Raw genomic sequence first — 13,820 nt, forward strand, 5'->3', positions numbered from 1 at the left:
TCTCTTTCTCTCATTCTCTCTCTCAAATAAATAAATAAATAAATAAATAAATAAATAAATAGATAAATAGATAAATAAATAAATAAAATCTTTAAAAAATACTTAAAAAAAGAATAGGGTTATATGGCAATTATATAGAAGAGTCAAAGCCCGTTCATGGTGATGATGGAGTGAGAATCACTCAACTAAATGAACATAGTGACAAAAGGCAAATGCTATTCCTGTCTCATCCTCATGGTAGGTCAGAAAAATGCAGTTGCAAAAATTAGATTAGGGATGGACTGAAGAATAAGAGAAATTCAAGTACAGAAGAGGGAGGTATAATGAAAGGTCATATTCATTCTGTGTGTACTTAGAAATTCTGGGTCAAGGGACTGGAAAACGTCTTACTAGCATCTTAAATTTTTCTGAAAATAATTGAAGGGAACAACTCAAGAATAGAATAATGACAAGATAATGGCTTAATAAGAAAACCCTTGGTTAGGATATTAAGAAACCTGTTTTAGTCCCAATACTTTGAAAATGATGTGACTTATTCTTAACTCTGTTTTCTTGTTGTAAAATGATACCTTAATGGAAATTATATGAGTTGAATTGCAGGAGAGGAGATAAAAAGTGGCTTAGAAAGAAAAATAAATAATGTATGATTAATTAATAGCACCAACTCTTGAGAATTTTGGAATAGAAACTCTTCAAACATACCTCTTTTTTTTTAATTAAGGTAAATCACTCTTTACTATTATACAAATGTTGAGTATTAAGTTTATATAAAATTAATTTGGCTAGATAATAAAAGACAGGTGAAAGATCCAGTAAGACATACAAACACCAACATTGTCTAAGAAGTATTCAACATCTAGACTGTTCCTGTTGCATTTTGGCTGGCTGTCACAATGCACAGGCAGGGAACTGAAGACCAGACCAGCTGGTACCAAGCGGCCCCTCTAGGGACTGGGGACCAAAGTAGCCCCAGAAAGTGGCCGCCGGGGCACCGGCTCAGTGCAGCTCTCTTGAGCTATCAGCAGAGAACTCTTAGTCTGATAGCTGCTGTCATAGAGCAAACACATAGTCAAAAAGAGAAGCCATTTCTTCTGCCATAATAGGCAGAGCCAGTGGAGATGCCAGTGTTTCTCAAGCTGTGTCCAGCAGACCTGCTGCAGCCCAAATCCTAAGGTGTTTCCTAAACATATCGAATCCCCGGACCCTCTTCAGAACACCTACACCCTAATCTGTGCACTGAGGGCTCAGAGATCTACTTTAAACAGGCACACTGAGTGCTTTCACTGGGCATCCCACAGTTTAGGGACTGCTGTTCCACACTCCCTTGGATGTGACTGTCCACGGTCGTGCCACGTTCACTCTGACTTCAGTTCATTTGTTCACTCTTCCTCCCTCCAGGGACACCCCACCTCCCTTCGTCTTCACCACACGAGCCAAGATCCGATGGCTTCGTGGAGCCACCACTTACTCCTTGATCTCTTTTCCATAAACTCTGATTATGCTACTTAATCCTGCCTTATCCTATTTGGTAGCCTCTTTCATGTGTACAGTATAGTAAATCTCCCTTCGTGGCTTAATTCCATTAATTCCTGCCCAGCGCAGAAAGATCTCACTTTAAATAGTTCCCTGTTTGACAAAACCTGTCCCCTAGCCATCCTTTATTTTGAGTAAGTGTTTTTATGTCTTGTCTTCTAAGACAGAAGGAAGGGTGAGGCCTAGAGCTTCATAAGGGCAGAAAATCCTGAGGAGCAGATGTCTTACAAAGAGAGCTGCAGGGCCTTATTGATTGAACTTCTAAAAAGCAGAGATTTCTTCCACCATTGTTCACTTTTGGGTGTTTTTTTTTTCCTCCATTATCCCCTTTAGCGTCAAAATCAATTTATGCCAGTACCATACTGTCTTGATGATCACAGCTTTGTAATACAGCTTGAAGTCAGGCATTGTGATGCCCACAGCCTTGGTTTTCTTTTTCAACATTCCTTTGGCTATTCAAGGTCTTTTCTGGTTGCATACAAATCTTAGGATTATTTCTTCCACCTTTGCAAATAAAAACCATGGTATTTTGATAGGGATTGCATCGAATGTGTAAATTGCTCTGCGTAGCATAGACATTTTCACAATATTTGTTCTTCCAATCCATCAGCATGGAATGTTTTTCCATCTCACTGTGTCTTCCTCAACTTCTTTGTTAAGTGTTCTGTAGCTTCTAGAGTACAGATCCTTTACCTCTTTGGTTTGATTTATTCCTAGGTAGCTTATGGTTTTGGGGCATCAAAATCAATTTAAACTGAATTGAAAACTTAGTATTTCTATCTTTGCCTGGCTCCCCATATATGACAATTTCCTTAAGGGATGAAACCTAGTTTCACATAACTCCTGCATGTTTACTGTGGTCTGCTGTCCCTCTTCCTGAGAACTGCTACCCCCACAGTCTTGTCATGGTTCCATTTTATGCAACATGGCCTCAGACTCCTGGTCTCAGCTGACTGGTCTAGAGGCGGGGACCTGATCCAGAGCTGGATCAGTCAGGTCCTTCCCTCTCCAGGTATTTTTGCAAACGTGGGAGATGTTTGAGTTTGGACTCAATCTGGGAAGTATTTTCCTTATGTGGACCAAAGCCAGTCAAGGAAAGCATTGTGCAGAGAGGATGTGGAAACAGCAGATGCAGGGAGAGGAGAGGGGAGTGATGGAGAGAGTCTGATGGGCACTGTATTTCATCATTTCTGCATTTGTATTTCCCTGCAGTTCTGCATATCTGTTGGAACTCAGAGTTTTCAGAAGAGTCCTTGTTTTGTGTGAGCTTGTTCTGAAGGCTTCAAGAAATCTGAAAAGACATGGAGGGTAAGGAAGGAAAAGAAAGTCATGCATAACTTTTAGGTAGCCAGTCTACAGAGTCTAACAAAATGTGTGTTATCTCAGGGCACCTGACTCAGTCAGTAGAGCATGTGATTCTTGATCTCAGAGTTGTGAACTCGAGTCCCATGTTCGGGGTAGAGATTACTTAAAAATATATTTTAAAAAAATGCATGTTATCTTATTTAGTCCTCTAAACAACTGTGTGTTTAAAAAACAATTATGGGGCACCTGAGTGGCTCAGTCAGTTAAGCAACTGACTCTTGGTTTCAGCTCAGGTCATGATCTCAGGGTCGTGGGATCAAGCCCTGAGTCAAGTTGGGCTCATGGCTCAGCATTGAGTCTGCTTCTCTCTCTCTCTTTCTCTCTCTCTCTTTCTCTCTCTCTCTCTCTCTCCTCTCCCTTTGCCTCTGCTCATGCTCTAAAATCAGTAAATAAATCAGTCTTAAAAAAATCATGATTATTATTACTACTTTAAAGGCAAGAAAACAAAGGCTTAGAGAGGTAAGTAACTTTTTTCCAAAACCACTAAGCTACAAAGTGTAGAGGTGGAGGTCATATCCCTCTGACTCCACTGTGCAGAACTGCCTTCAGGTGAAGACCAGGTAGCATGACACTTTCATTTTTGCTCCCATAATACAGTTCCAGCTGGGGAGAATTTGAGCAGATTCTATAGACCAATCCTGCATCTTCTAGTTGTCCCCAGTTACTTGGAATGAACTGTGTTTTGGGCTGCCCTCAGAGGAAGTGTGGGACAAGGAAAGCGTAACTGCCCAGCAGACCAGGATTAGGAGCTGGCTGTTCCAAGAGGTGGGAGCAGCTGGGAGCAGCTGGGCTGAGAGTCCCATTGCCAGCTAGAGCAGCTGGCACAGGCTGGCCATGTCACAAGTGAGAATGACATCCCCTGTGGTGGCACCAACCTAGAGAGTGCGACAGGATGGGTCTGCACATGTGTTTGGGAGTCTACATCCCTCTCCAACCTTTCAGCAGGGGTTGTGGTTGCCCTCAATATCTGAGATGAGGCTGTGGAGTGGGGGTGTGGATGGGTGGCAAGAGAGGCCAAGGGAAGGTGAAGACCATAGTTAGAAGGACGAGACCAATGAGAATGGAGTGGGGTTCAGCAACTTTTTTCTTGTTCAGGAACGAAAGTTCAGACCTCAGATTTTTGACAGACACCTGAAAGAAGCTAACATGGCACATATGGATATTTAGTTCAAAGAAATGCGCTCTTAGTCCTCTCCTTTGGCGCTTAAACAAGTCCAGAAAAATTAAATAAAAAATTAAACAACACATTAAACTGGTTGAATTAGAATCTGTAAATCTAAGCCAGAATCCAAGTTCTAGTAGACTTTCCTCCACTCCACTGGGTCAATATCTGTAGTGTAAGTAAGAGATTAAATGTAGGGGCCATGGCTAGTTCTTATACTTGAGAAAGTGTACTCACCCCTACCCCTCAAATGTAAAGAACAAATGAAATGGAAAGAGACATCTAAAAATGTCAACTCTGGAAAATGATTTGTAAAATTCAGGGTGAGAGATGAGCTGATTTAAGACCCTAAACATATTTGAACTATCAGCATATTCACTGTTTCCTCTTTGGCCTCAAATAAAGGCTATGATGGCTTTAACATGCTGGTCATGCTCTTTGATATGTCTACAAGCAGATACCCTAATTACGTATATTTCCTATACCCAGAAACATGCAAAGTGTGATCTCTGCAGAATCTTGTTGTGCTCTCTTTGGATCCCATGGGCAGGTGCAACTCAGGCGCTCCCTCGGCTCCTGGGTTCTTGGCTCTGGTTGGCAATGGAAGGAGGCAGATGGTTCTGAGAGGCCTCAGCCTACCACTTCCAAGTCATGAGCAAGCCTCTTTTCCTTTCTAGGGATTTAAAAAGACAAGGGAGTGGAGAGAGACCTTTTTTTTTTTTTTTTCCACCTTCCTTCTTGACACATTCTCGATCATGAAATCTGATGAAAGGAATAAGACAGGGGTTAGTTGGAAGGAAATTTCTAGCACCTAAGAAAATGTTCACATTATTTTAAACAGTGCAAAGAGCTCCCCAAAAGGAAATGCTATTGGAGAGATGAATAAAAATTTTTGAAATGGTTCAGAGAAGATAGATTTCTTAAAAAAAAAAAAAAAAAATTATAGGGCAGCTCGGGGTGGCTCAGCGGTTTAGCGCCACCTTCGGCCCAGGGCATGACCCTGGAGACCCAGGACCCAGTCCCATGTTGGGCTCCCTGCATGGAGCTTGCTTCTCCTTCTGCCTGTGTCTCTGCCTCTCTCTCTCTTTCTCTCTCTGTGTCTCTCACGAAAAAAATTAAAAAACTTATAGATGGAGCAGTACATGCTGATGCCTATGTTGGAAAAGTTCAAAGGTTGGTGAGTTAGAACTTTCAGTTCTTCTGGGATTTTTATTGAACCTATGCTAGTAAGAAAGTCATCAGAAAACCCAGAATGGCATGAACAGCTCAATGGAATATGGTTCAGAAGAACACACCTATGAGAAGGAAAGAAAATTTGTGGGGGTGTTTAATTAAAATGTTATCTAAATGCAATGTACAGCAACTATAAGCTACTGCCTCCCACATTTATGACTCTAGTTGTGACTTCTCTGACCCATAGATTTCTAAATCTCAGGCTTTAAGTGTGCTATACCTCCTTAATGCAAATTTGAGTATGTCTCTGCCTTGCTGAAAATCCTTCAATGCCTCTCTATTGCCTATAGAATAGAGGCCAAGCTCCTTAACATATCCCACGAAGCCCCATGTGACTTGTCTTTGTTCTCTGTAGCTGGTATTGGTGCCTATGCCCTGAGTTGGCTCCCTACTCCCTGCCCCTATATCATTTATGGGTCAAAATGCTCAAGGAGGCTTCCTAATAGCAAGATGCTTTCTTCCCTTTCTGAGGTAAGATGAAGCCAAGTAAGTGATTTTGCCACTCCATCAGGATGGGAGTTTTGATTCTTCCCTGCAATTGAACTTCATTCATTCTTTCCAGAAACATTTACTCAGTGCCTTGCTTGGGGTAGGAACTGTGTTAGACAGTAGGGATTTAAAAGTGAACAAGACACATGTCCTGCCTTCAAAGAGTTTACACGCTGAGTAAACTCTGAGTAGTAATTTCCGTTTACTGATGTAACAAATTTATTTTTATTTTTTAAAAAGATTTTAATTATTTATTTATGATAGACACAGAAAGAGAGGCAGAGACATAGGGAGAGGGAGTAGCAGCCCCCTCATGGGGAGCCCAATATGGGACTCTATCCTGGGACTCCAGGATCATAACCTGAGCTGAAGGCAGATGCTCAACCACTGAGCCACCCAGGCGTCCCTGATGTAACAAATTTAATGGCTCAGAACAACGCAAATTTGTTATCTTGCAGTTCTGGAGGTCAAGTTGTCATCAGGGCTATAAATCCTTCTGAAGACTCTAGAGGAGACTCTCTTTCCCTTGCCCTGTCCAACTTCAAGAGGCTGCCTATTCCTTGATTCATTGCCCCTTCCTCCATCATCACTGTCAGTGGTGTGGTGTCTTCAAATCTTTGTCTGACCCTGTTTCCATGGTCTTATCTCCTGTGCCTCTTAACTGTGACCCTCCTACTTCCCTCTCATGAGAAACTTGTGATTATGTTGGGTCCACTCAGATAATCTCAGGTACGTGTCTCCTCATATCCAGATTTTAATCACATCTGCAAAATTTCTTCTGCCACGGAAAGTGACATATTCACAGATTCCATGTATTAGGATATGAACATCTCAGTGGGGAATTAGTCTGCCTATGGCACTCTGCTAGCCCTTTTACTTGGTCTTTAAAGCAGCATCAGTTGCTTATTCAACAAACATGCTTGAATGTCTTGTATATATGTCCCTGTTCTAGGTGCTGGGAATATAGACATAACAAAGCAGACATAAAGCTCCTGCTTTCAGAGATCTTATCTTATGAATGAGACAGAGAGTGAGAGAGGAAACCACATGCGGTTAAAAAGAGCACCAGGAACAAGCAAGCAAATGACACAATGACCTTTGAACAGGGAGTGAGCAGACATTTGGGGGAAGAGCTTTCCAGGCAGAGGGAATAGCAAATGCAGGGCCTGGAGGCAGGAGAGTGGCTAGTGTTTTCAGGGACCCAAGAGAGGCCAGTGTAACTGAGGGGGAGGGGTGTGGAGTGGTGAGGAAGATGAAGTCAGAGCTCTAGAGGGGAGTCAGAGAATACATTCATCTAGTCCAGAACGGGAATTTTGGCTCTTTCTCTGAGTGACATGAGAAGCCCTGAAGGCTTTTGAGCAGGGAAGCGACATGATCTGACTTATTTATGCTCCACACTCTGGGTCCTGTGCATAGAACAAATTATTGAGGGAAAGGACAAGAAGAAGGAGATCAGAAAGAGAGATCAATAGGGGAATAGTGTGATAACCCAGGAGAGAAAAGGCTCAAACAGGGAGACTTGCAGTGGGGTGGAAAGTGATTAGATTCCACATTTATTCTGAAAGAAGTGCCAACAAAACTCACTCATGGTCTGGATATGTGATGTGAGAGAAATAGAGAAGTCAAGGATGACCCCATGACTTTTGCTCTGAACAAGAGCCTCTGAATCTCTGGAAGGGTGCCCTTAACTGAGGTGGGGAAGATTGTAGGAGGGAATGATTTTTTTGGAGGGCGGCGGGAGGCGGGTGGGGGGCTGCGACTATCTGGAGCTTTTCAGCTTTACATATGTGAAGTTTGAGATACCTAATATACAACCACTTGGAGATGTTGAATAGGAGATGGATGTGTTAACCTTAAAAAATAAAACTGTCAGTTATTTTACCAGCAAAATGGCGTTTATTCAGGAATAATGGAGAAGTGCATTGAGGACACGCACCCTATGGCAAAACCAGAGGCAGGTCCAACAAATGAAGAAGGGCAGTATTTTATGGAGAAGAAGGAGGAAGTCAAGGAGACTTGTTCTGAAGGAAAGCCCACTGGACAAAAGCAGGGGTTCAGAGTGATGATGGTTTCTCATTGGCTGAGTTGCAGGGGTAGCCAATTTCTTGTAGAAGCTGCAATGTACACCACTCTCTGTGGGGTCCTGTTGAGGACTCTTCTGCTGAGGTGTGTAACTGACACTTCTGTTGGAGACTATAATTGACAATTGTTTCTGTAATTGAGGTTGAGTGGTAGCCTCTGGACTCCATATTAGGGAGGTTTCCCTTTATTAATTTTCACGGATGTAGGAGTCTGGCTTTCAGGGAGGTGTCTGGACTGGAGATGCAAATTTGAGTAGTCAGACTATAGATGTCATTTAAAGTCATCAGATTGGTGAGATGACCACGGAATGGTAAGAGACCACAAAACGATGATGTCCATAGAGACCTGGGGATTTCTGAGTTTAGAGGTGGGAGTCTGAGAAGGCCATAAAGCTAGAATAAGAACCAAGACAGACTCTTAGCCCAGAAGCCACAGTAGAATGTATTTCAAGGTTGAAAGCGACCAACCTTTCCCTGCTGCTGAGGACTCAAATGAGGTCAGGATGGGAACTGGCCACAAGTTTAGCAATAAGGCAGTCACTAAGGATCCTGAGAAAATCTGTTTTTCTGGGAAACAGAAGAGTACGGGCGGACAGGTGCAGGTAGGTTGGTATTAGAGTGCTAGGGCGGGAGTGTGCCAGGTTCTCTTTTGATTGTTTCTATTTTACCAATAAAGAAGAAGCAAAGCCATTAGCTGTGAGTTACAAGCCAGAGGTTTGATGTTGGGGGAGAAGGTGTGAAATAGTTCTTTAGAAGAGTGGGGGAGTGGACAAGGAAGTGTAGTAGCTCTGCTAAGCAATGTTAATTGAGTATAAAGTTCTTGGTATTTAAACACGTAATAAATATTATCATGTAGACGGGAGACTGAACTGTTCTAAGAAATCTAGTATTCAGATAAATCAAGTTACACCACCTAGGGCTAAAACCACAGTACCCTAAAATTGAAACAGCACTAGATAGAACTTTAATTTTGGATGATTTGGGGGCACTTTGGTCCTTTTCAATAGTTAAGAGTAATTTTTCTGAATATGTGTTAGTAATTCCCTATAGAGGTATAGTGAGTAATAGGAAGTTCTGAATTGATGATAATAGGCTGAATAAACCAGACTTTAGCTGAGAAACATGCAGCTGTGAATTGATGTTTATAATATTAAAAAAATAACAATTTTGCTTGCTTGGCCGGCTTCTGTGTCAAAATCATTCCATACCAGATATGTTAGGGTGTTTTGTTGTGTAGGAATGAATAACCAGAGGGAAATTAATTCAACTGTGGTCTAAAAAACTAAGAACCGAACAGGGAGAGAGGAACAGGAAATGACTAGATGTTCTCCTTATCGCTAGGAAAGGTTACACATCCCTGTGTGGGAGGGGTTTAGGTGGAGGTGGGAAGAAGAACCCAGAGAGAGGAGGGAGGAATGGTTTGGCAAACTCTGTATTCCCTCTTTTACTCTCCTGCCTCTTGTCTGTTGTTTTGAAATCCCAAGAAGGCCAAGGAAGATACAGAGGGTCAGGCCTGACCTGTTGGTATTACAAACATGTTATTGGAACCTACAGCTTTGGTGGATTTCACCTTTTCTTCCTTCAGAAACATAGGTGAAAATTCTGTTACCATTGACGAGTAAATAGTAGGCCAGGGCCTTGAAAGAGCAGTTTTAGGTCCCCGGGACGGTATCTCCTATTCTACTCTATCTGAAGGTTAGAGAAGTTCACTTCATAATCTGAGGCCAATATCTACTCTGGAGCCTCATAAGCATCGAATAAAGTTAATAGATTTGGTTAGCACTTGGGTCAGTTATTTCAAATGTTATCAAATGGCCATCTGGGAGTCATAAAACAGGTGGCTCTGAAATTGTATTGTGTTAGTGGGTACAGATTGGCAGCCATCCTTTCTTTACAGGTAAAACTGTGTTAAAAGTTGAGCCAGAGCAAGTAAACAACTGATTTACAATGGTGTACTGTGCTATGAAAGATAGTTCCTTAAAACACATCAGCAGGGTGGTTGGTGATGCGTTGAGTTTCTTTGTAAAAATTTTTATATTAAAAATACCAGCATGTGAATATTAGCCCTGCCCTCCCACCCTCTCTTCCTTCTCTCCTCTCCTCCCTTTCTTACTTTCTTTCCTTCTCCCTTTCCTTATAGTTATTTTGGTGGGAGTGTGGACATATTCAGTTTAGGTCTTTGGTTTGAGTTAGCATATTTATAAAATAACAAGGAATCTGTTTTGAGTTAGTGAAAAAACAAATCATGAACAATGCATTCCCTGTGAAATTACTGTAGCATGGTTAATATTTTTGTTGTTTTTACAGTTGGGACAAGAGAAACTTTAAAATCAACTTGTCAACAGCTAGCTAAACTTTGTGAAACTGACCTATAAAATGAAATACTCATTTTTTTTGTAAAAGGAAAATATGTTATTTATTAGAAAATTTTTATAGGTCTAAGAGCTATTGAATTGTAAAGCTGACCTCACATCTGGACTACTTCGTTTTACAAATGAAGAATCAGCAATTAATTGACTTCTCAAGGAGACTCAATTATTAGTGACACAGAAAAACTCAAAGTTAGTCTCCTAAAGTTGTCTAGTGCTTTTCAATCATTGTATTCACTCAGGTTTCAAGTGTAAAAACTTTCACCAACCTAGGATTTAAGCTCATGCTTGACCTAGAGTCTTAACTGCCTACTCTTCATGTACTTTTATGGGTTTTCTAGTTTTGTGGGATTGAATTAAAAATCACAGTTTTCTCATTTTAATGTAAGTCGGGATGGGATTTATTAGTTTTTTTTTATTGAGATATAATTCACATGCCATGGAATGTGTTTTTCACTCATCCCTTCTGAAATCTAAAGTTCAAGCTTACTTCTATTCACAGCATCCATTTTATTTAGGCAGTGACTATTTAACCGCCCCCCCAAAGAAAAATTGTAGTTTCTACAATTAAAAGAATAAACAGGGCAAGAAAAGATTTCCTCTTGATCCTTAACAGCATTGAAGTAGGTTTGAAGGCATCTGAAAAGCTTAATGATTAAAAAAAAAAAATCTGAACAACAAACCTCCCCCCACCCCAGGGTGGGTTTTTTTTTTTTCCTTAACAGCATTGAAGTAGGTTTGAAGGCATCTGAAGAGCTTAATGATTAAAAAAAAAAAAATATATATATATATATATGAACAACAAACCTCCCCCACTCCAGGGTGGTTTTTTTTTTTTTTTTTTTAAGATTTTATTTATTTATTTATTCCTGAGAGACACACACAGAGAGAGAGAGAGAGAGAGAGAGGCAGAGACACAGGCAGAGGGAGAAGCAGGCTCCATGAAGGGAGCCCAATGTGGGACTTGATCCCAGGACCCCAGGATCATGCCCTGAGCTGAAGGCAGGTGCTAAACTGCTGAGCCACCCAGGGATCCCAGCACCCCAGGGGTTTTCTGAGACAAAGTTGGAGAAAGGAAGGACTCTAACTACTGAAAAGGGCATATTCTATGTGAACAGAAACAGACAGTAATGGAGTAAGAAAATAAAGACTCCTAACTCTGGGAAACGAACTAGGGGTGGTGGAAGGGGAGGAGGGCGGGGGGGGGGGGTGCGGGTGACTGGGTGACAGGCACTGAGGGGGGCCCTTGACGGGATGAGCACTGGGTGTTATTCTGTATGTTGGCAAACTGAACACCAATAAAAAATAAATTTATTATTAAAAAAAATATGGCTGTGGAGCAGAAACATATTCTAGGCCTAGGTAGGTACATACTCTACGGGGGTGGGGTGGGGGTGGGGGGTGGGTAGTGGAAGCCAAGTAATGAGGACACTTGCAGCCTGCCACACTCATTTTCTGCCCTCAATGGACGTTAAGTAAATACCTACTATGTTACCAAGCTTGTGCAGGGTGAGAACACAAAGATGAGTAAGGCTGACCCTCTGGTGGTGGTGGTGGTGGTGGTGGTGGTGGTGGGAGGTGGGGGCGGGGCAAGGGACGAGAGAGGGAGTCTATGGAGTGGTGGTTGGGGGAGGAGATTGGGCAGGAGGGTGCAAAGAGCGAATATATGGTAGATATTTGGGGGTACAGACACATGCTCCCCCAGAACCTCTGGAGGAAAAACCCTAAGGCGATCCCTTTGCCAAACCCGGCCAGAGAATCATGACGCGGGTCTACAGATGCTCTCCCAAATAGGTTTAAAAAATCCTCCTCCCGCTTCGAGCCGCGCTTCCCCCACCATCAGGGTGTCGGGCAAGGGAGGGGGCAGGCTGAAAACTGCACCCACGTTCGCCGTCTTGGCTCCCTGCGGGAGACAGGAATCCAGGGCTTTGCCGTCGTCATAGCAACCAGGAGTTCCGCGGGCCCCCACCTTCCCGCGACTCCCACTTCCCCCGCCGGCCGGGCCGAGCGGCCGCTTCTCTCGCGAGATTTGCGCGTGGTGCCGAGCAGCCCAGCGGTGATCTCACCCGAGACTCGCGGAGGGAGGGAGGGAGGGAGGGGAAGGAATGGGGCGGGGAGGCGGGGAGGCGGGGAGGCGGGGAGGCGGGGAGGCGAGGGGAGTGCAGGGGAGGGAAGGGCGAGCGCCGCGCCGCCACCGCCGGCAACTTTGTGAGCGAGTTCAGTGCGTGCGTGAGCGAGTGAGCGAAAAAGTCCGTGCGGCGCCGACTTCCCGGGAGGGGGGTCCCCGGGAGGGGAGGGCCAGGTCTGGGCTTCGGAGGCCGCCCCCGGCCACTGCATCCCTTCCCGCCTCCGGGGCTCCCGCCCCACTTCCTCCCCCCCAGCGGTCCTCCCGGGCCTTCCCGCCCCCGGCGGCAGTTACCTGTCCCCTCCCCCACTCGGCACGCACCTCCGCGCCCCGGCGCCCACCTCCGACCCCCGGACCCCCAGGCAACCCCAACCCCGCTCTGTCCGCCCCGCCCCAGCTTCTCCTCCTGGGGGGCAGGCGGGCGGGATGGGGGGCGCTGAGCTCCGGAGGCGGCGTGAGCGGGGACCGGGGCGCCCAGACAATAGTTGATGCCCGGGGACGAGGGAGGGCACCGCCGCCCGCCCCGCTCCGGGAAAGCGGCCCCCGCCGCCTGCTCCCCAGCCTCGGAGCCGGGCTCAGGAGTTGGGCAGATCCGCCCCCACCTCCCCCGGGCCCCCTCCGCGCGGCGCTCGGCGCTCGGCGCTCGGCGCTCGGCTCTCGGCGCCCGCCCCGGCCCGGCCCCGCCGCCCGCCCGCCGCCCGCCGCCCGCCCGCCGCCCGCGGCTCTCCGCAGAGGAGGCGGCGAGAGGGCGCGCGCCGGCCGGCCACACGGTTTCTCTTTCTCCCCAGGGAGAGCGCGCGGCGGACGCGCCCCGGACGCGCGGCGGCACCGGGAGGCCGTGCAGGGCGGTAAGTGGCTCCCGCGACCCGAGGCCCGGCTGGGGGAGCCGGGGCTGCAGGACTGTCCCCAGCCCCCGCCAGCGCCCTCGGGCCGGTGCCTGGGGCCAGGGCCGGGACCCCGGGACCCCGGGACCCCGGGACCCCGGTCAAAGTTTTCATTTCCGACCTGCTGGCTCGCCGGTAGCGCAGCGCGGCGGGGGCGATCCGGGCTGCACCGCGCACGGCGCGCGCGCACGCACCTCGGAGTCGGGAGCTGCGGACTCCCCGCGGGGCGCCTCGGAGCGAGGCCGGGAGACCCGCGCCCCGCTCGGGGCGGCTGCGCCCACCCCGGCCCGGGCCCCGGCCGGCACCCTTCGCCTTCAGCCACCTGGGTGAGCGCGTTGCAGGCTGTGCCGGGGAGGACAGGCCGGGGGGTGCGATCCTGGGGAAGGCAGGAGGGAGCTGGGTGCCCGCGGGTGGTTCATTTCTCTCCCCGGGGGGTGGGGTGGGGGGTGGTGCCTGGGGGTGCGCGGCCGAAGTCAGGGATGCTCCGACCCGCTTTCCCCGGAGCGAGGAAACCTCGAGAGGGCTGGAGAGGCTTGGGCGAGCTTCCACGAGAACTTTTCCTCCGTGGCCTCATCTGTT

At 46.3% G+C, this 13,820-nt stretch overlaps 1 protein-coding gene and 1 long non-coding RNA gene across 43 annotated transcripts in view; one reads left to right on the forward strand and one right to left on the reverse strand.

Moving 5' to 3' along the window:
• Nucleotides 1-705: 705 nt before the first annotated feature.
• LOC140599398 (uncharacterized) lies at nucleotides 706-13,574 on the reverse strand. The gene is made up of 2 exons (XR_012002228.1): nucleotides 13,436-13,574; nucleotides 706-2,824 (listed from the first exon to the last, which is right to left on the reverse strand). It is a non-coding gene; the product is annotated as an uncharacterized lncRNA (long non-coding RNA).
• Nucleotides 12,416-13,820, forward strand: part of SIPA1L1 (signal induced proliferation associated 1 like 1) — a 371,521-nt gene continuing 370,116 nt past the window's right edge. For 18 of the 42 annotated variants that reach the window (XM_072761869.1, XM_072761890.1, XM_072761879.1 and 15 more), the window contains exons 1-2: nucleotides 12,416-12,481; nucleotides 13,146-13,205. The gene's annotated coding sequence lies outside the window, so the exon portion shown is untranslated. Of the gene's footprint in view, nucleotides 12,482-13,068; nucleotides 13,206-13,429; nucleotides 13,568-13,820 lie in introns of those variants that run through there. The other 24 variants (XM_072761874.1, XM_072761903.1, XM_072761876.1 and 21 more) reach the window with 4 other exon arrangements.

The sequence above is a fragment of the Vulpes vulpes genome, chromosome 6, assembly GCF_048418805.1.
Source record: "Vulpes vulpes isolate BD-2025 chromosome 6, VulVul3, whole genome shotgun sequence".
NCBI lineage: Eukaryota > Metazoa > Chordata > Mammalia > Carnivora > Canidae > Vulpes > Vulpes vulpes.